The sequence below is a fragment of the Apaloderma vittatum genome, unplaced genomic scaffold, assembly GCF_000703405.1.
Source record: "Apaloderma vittatum isolate BGI_N311 unplaced genomic scaffold, ASM70340v1 scaffold17594, whole genome shotgun sequence".
NCBI lineage: Eukaryota > Metazoa > Chordata > Aves > Trogoniformes > Trogonidae > Apaloderma > Apaloderma vittatum.
In genome coordinates, this window is record NW_009714505.1 from 1 (window position 1) to 5,479 (window position 5,479).

Genomic DNA, 5,479 nt, shown 5'->3' on the forward strand with positions numbered 1-5,479 from the left:
CGCGCCCATCACCCCTCAGCTCGGCTTTCCCTGGCAATACAAATTTTGGTATCACGAAAGGCCACATTTTACGAAGCATCGTTGTGACGGTAGAACTCGGGGCCGTAAGAGACCGAGAGGGGATGCGCTGCCTCCCACCGCCCCGGTTTTCCCGTCGTTGTGGGATTTTTTTTGTGCTTTTTTTTTGGTCCTGCTCACATCCTGCCAGTGTTCGCAGCAGCGTTGGCTAACGGAGGAGTCCGGTCCCACGGAAAAGGCTGGAATGTCCTCGGCAAAGCAGCGGGCTGCCGTGGGGAAATTTAACAATTTAACGCGGTCACGGGAGCCTGGGACAGGAGACAAAACCCGGGGATTATCGGGTGGTTTGAGTAGATTCGGTACCAGTGAATCTGATTTAGAGAAACATAAGGGCTCACAGTGTGGGTGTAAAATGTTACTTCCGAGGATCGTGGAGGATGGATGAGGCACCGCTGATCGGAAAAATAGACAAATACTATGTGCCTTTAGAAAAGAGGGGAGAAGAATCTTTCTAAATAAGCTTTATTGTTGTAGAAATGGTAGAACCGATTAAGGGCTTACAAAGATCCAAGTTATAATAATGTCAAAACTAATAGGCAATATGGATTTTAATAGAATTGTGGCAAACAAAGCAGATTGTATTGTGTGGCAGGGCCGTGCTCTGTGTGTGAGGAGAAAACCAGTAGGTACGGGGTTCTCGGTGCCAGCTCATGTCACGTTCTCAGATGCAAGGCAGGAACGGGACCTCGAAAGGGGATGGAAGGTGAGCACACAGCTCGCTGGAATGCCACACTAAAAGCAGTTACTAACAGTCCGGTGTCTGACTGCAAGGATGTATTGAGAGGGGGGTTTGCTAAATTTTGTATTTGATTGGAGTTTAGCTAATGCTTTGATTAGTGCCTTGGTTGGCTGGTTGACTGAGAATAGAGCTTGCTCTCTCTGTAGAAATCAGAAAATCTGAAGGTGCCAGAGACTGTCAGAAGACAAGACTAGTGTCAAAGTAATCTTAACAAATTGGAGACAGTTTGAAAAAATTGATTCATTTAATGAAGCACAGATACAAAGTCCCTTCCTCTGGTAAGACGAATCAACTTACAAAATACAAGAATGACTGGCTAAACTTCAGACCCACCTGAAAAGATTTGCAACTTGGATCATACACTGAACGGGAACCTGCAACATCAGATGTTGCAAAAGGAAAAAAACAAATCATACAGGATGTAAAACCAAAATCTTGTTTGTCAAACATGGTGTAATATTTCTTTTTTCTCCGAGCACTGCAATGCTGCATATGTGAGGGCAACACATAGCAAGAAGAAAACCCACAAAAGTGGTTAAATGGGAAGGACTGATTTACTAAGAAAGACACATTAGTCTACAGGAATTAAAAAAAACCCCAAAACAGCACAGTGGAAGACCTGGAGAGGGGAACAGAGTATTCTGTTCTGTGTGGGGTAGGTAAGGGAGGTAGTGGTTTCCATTGCAGCAAGAAAAGTTTTAACTTAAAGAAGAGGAAAACTTTGCAGTTACAAAGGTAGCTGGACCATGGACTGGATTGGTGAAGCACGTGTAGAATCCCAGTTGTCAAGGTCCTCTGTCCTGAGTGCCAAGGGAAAAGACGATGGTCCCTTTCAGCCTTGGTGCCTGTGAAGAGCGTGTGTAAGGGATGGAGTATGTCCGAGCTCTCTTGAATTCTGGAGAGTGTGCTAGCAGGGATGCCCAGCAGCTGCCGTGCCCATACAGTCTGCCAGTGGCCTCATTAGATTTCTTGGAACTAAAACAAATGTACTGAACCTGGCAAAAACAGTAACATGTGTGGAAGGATTTTTTTTAAAATTAATGTTTTTTGTAGGTAAAAGCAAACTTTTTTTTCTTGCATCCTATATAATCCAAGTTTTATTGTTAATGTTTGTGTGCTCGGCTCCCAGTATCACTGGTGGCATGTTAATGAGTGGGCTTAGTGCAAACATCTGTCATTAAGAGAGCAGAATGAGACTATGCCATAGGAGAGGATACTTGTTTAATTTCGGAAAAGATTAAACATCAAAAGTTCAAGTTTAGTCGCTCCATTCTGGTACAGCAAAAACCCTTTGTCATAGTCCTGCGAAGTTTTGCATATTTAGTAGTATTAGCAGCAGTTCATTCAGGTTTTTATTGCTGTCAGAACATTACATGTGTTTCTTATTGCTTGTCAGTTGTGTTTGCATTTTTTTGGAGGAGGAGATGTTAACAAACACTGTTGTTCTTTTCTTTAGACAGACCTGGCATTTAAACAAAAGCAGAAGGAGGAGCAAAAGAAACTTGAGGAGATGAAAGCAAAGGCTGCTGGAAAAGGGCCCCTCAGTAAGTGAGGTGCCATATTGATAGGAAAAATGGAGGGTGTGCTGGCTTCAGAAATCTGATGGTTTTGCTTGACAAACATAAAAAGGCTTGTATCTCTAGTTTATTTAACATACATCAGCAGGTCGATGGCAGGTGCAGATAAGTAACAAATAGAGGCTCATTTTTTTCCCCTTTTTTTCCCTTTCACTATGCAATTTCATCCCAAATTATTGGTGTGGGTTCTGGTTTAGCAGGTGTGACGGTGTGTCTGGCATGCTAACCTCTTTGGGGGGGATGGTGCAGAGACGTTTCTACTCATATTTTAGCAACCATCCTTTTCTTTCCAGATACGTTACGTGGTGCCCTGAGCACGGTCTTTGTCTCAGATAGTGATAGTAGGAGACAGGGCTAATGTGAGTCTGTGCACTCCGTTGTACTTGTCCGGCATTTGCAGTGATCGGATCAGAGGCGTTAAAGGGTGCACCCTGCCTGTGTTCCATTAAAGGGACTAATTGAAATTCTATTTTGTGAAGACCGTTGAACTTCACACTTTGCTTCTTATTCTTTAGCAAGCTTTCAGTCCTGAAAGGTACCAGAAAAAAACCTGTCCAGCAATCCTATTGCAACTTAGTTTCACTAACAACCTTTTCTATGGAATCTCGTCAGATGCTGTTTGAAAATATGAAGTCCCCTGGATTCACTTTACCCATACACTTAACGATAACCTGAGAGTTCCAGCAGGTCAGCGAGGAAGAATTTACCACTTACAGAAGTCCTGTTTAACTTTCACAAGACTGTGTTTATCTGTTTACTTTGTTATGGACTCTGTTATCTTCTCAGACTTGCTGCTCCATAGTTCCCCAGTTCTTTACAGAACCCTTTCTGTATCTGGGAGCTACACTGGCAGTCTAAGTCCTCTGACATAGTGGCTCTTCCCATAAGTTTCAAATCTTAGCCAGCAGTTCTGCATTTTCACATTACAGCTCATCAGTGCTCTTCGAGGGAATGCTGTTTAGTCCCACTGACCTTGGGATATTTCTTGTTTAGTTATCTCAAATGGATCTAGCTTCTCTGATTTATTGCTGTACAAAAAATGTGCTGTGTGTAGGAATGTCTTTGGTATTACAGACTGATGTCTGTAACAATTCACTAAGCCTCTCTTCTGTGTCCTTACCATCCTAAACTTGTTCTATGTAGGGCACTTTAGCTGTTGGATTTTTTCATAATTCTTTCCAGCCATTAACACTCTGCCTTTTTCTAGATGGAGTTTCATTCATCTGGTTCTTGTCCAAGACTTGCCCAAGCAGATAGTGATTATTATGTTATTGTGGGAGGACTAGACTACTGCTCCCGAGAGCCTCAGCCAGGCAGCACTGTTAGAATGATATTGCAGTGCAAAATCTGTTGTTGACCGTCAGCCCTTGCAGTCTATCTTGCTATAGCCTTGCTGTTCTTTTTTCCTTTCCACATACGTTACGTACATGACACATGCTGTAAAAAACAGCGTTTATGAAAAATTATGCACTTCTTGCTATACTAATATTTTGTGTTCTTTCACCCTGCTTTAGTCTCTTCAGTAGTAGGGACTGTAGAGAACGTAAGTCCAGAGAACTGGAATTCTCATAATTCCAGTACCTGTTTCTGTAGAGCTTTGATCCCAGCTGGGGACTCTGGCTGCTGTAGCGATACCGATGCTTTTATTCCCTGAGCCCTGAATTTGATTTGACCAAAAAAAAAAGAAATAAACAATGGAGGGTGTCTTTGGAGGAACAAAGAAATTGCTGAAATATTTAGTTCTGTTGTAGATTTATGGGGCATATTTGGTTCCAGGAAAACTTAGTTTCTAAAGTTAAATAAGTTATTCAGAGTAAAGTCTGTTACATCACAAACATAGAAGAGTAACACATGCAAAAACAATTCACCAGTGGGGATCTGAGTTGTAGCCACAGTCTAGTGGGGATTTGACTTTACGAGAGACTAAGTATGTAGCTAAGCTCTGTAACAGTTGTCTAACCAGTTTTGTTGTTTCTTTTGGCAGCCAGTGGTGGAATAAAGAAGTCTGGCAAAAAGTAGTTCGATCCAACTTCAGGGTAAGAAGCGGTCAAGTTACTCAATGGATCTGCAGACTTCCAAGAGTCATGAAAACTCACTGTTGATTCAGAAACATTGTACATTTTGTTTAGTCAGAATAAATTTCTTTTGTTAAGATGTGACATTTTCTCTTTACCTGTAGGTTTTGTTTTAAAAATGGCATTACCGTTTTATGCTGGAAATGGAACTTTTACTGAAGACTGCTTGTGATCTTAAGCAGCCTGACTGTATCTGCTGGTTCCGTAGTCATTTGTGAGAATAAAATTCCACTTTTGCTCAATTTTGACAATGGGGTCAGGGCTTGGGTGTTAAAATCTGCAGAGTTTTAACTGGGATGCTTAGGTTCAGCTGCAGTTGTCCAAGACGTGTCTTATGTCTGTGTCAGCACATGCTGTTGTAAGAGCTGGAAGTTTTCTCTAAACAAAAGGTTGAGTTACAATTTCATTGCCAGCAAAGTGGTTACGTTAGGGTCAGCCACTATCCAAAACAACACTCCTTTTCATATTAGTACTTATGTACAGTGTGGTGCTGTGCCCTGTAGTCCCAGTGGCTGCCGAATGTACGCTTGCCTTTGTCCTGCAATTAGTCACCTACACTTTTTATTTTCCTTGAACTTCTGCATATTGACAACATCACAGCTTTACACTCACAGCAGTACCTTACTCAGGGGAGGGAGGGGAGTGGAACAGTGCTTACAAGACTATAATGTAGTTTTAGAAATGAATAGCAGTGACAGTACACGGGGCATGAAGACTTCAAGGAAAGGATCTGACGTTCCTAAGGTAGGAGTTAAGGGGAAGGAATTAACGTAGAGTGTTTCTTACATGAGGGGGTGGTAACGGCAGGATACGGGCTGCTCCCTCTGGCAGGAAAGGCGGATGTTCACTGCGGGTGGAACAGGAGGAGGCACTTCGACTGTTCGTGGGGACACCTGAAGACACTAAATCTGGGATTCTGGGGAGAGACGGCGGACGTTGCTTGTCAGCACACGAGGTGCAACTAAGAGAGCACTGAGGGCGTTACTGCTCAGCCGACACACCATGATTAC

At 42.7% G+C, this 5,479-nt stretch overlaps 1 long non-coding RNA gene across 1 annotated transcript; it reads left to right on the forward strand.

Annotated features, from left to right (window-relative positions):
* Positions 1 to 2,270: 2,270 nt before the first annotated feature.
* Positions 2,271 to 4,717, forward strand: LOC104273461. Its single transcript, XR_717813.1, has 2 exons — positions 2,271 to 2,361; positions 4,379 to 4,717. It is a non-coding gene; the product is annotated as an uncharacterized LOC104273461 (long non-coding RNA).
* The last annotated feature ends 762 nt before the right edge of the window (positions 4,718 to 5,479 follow it).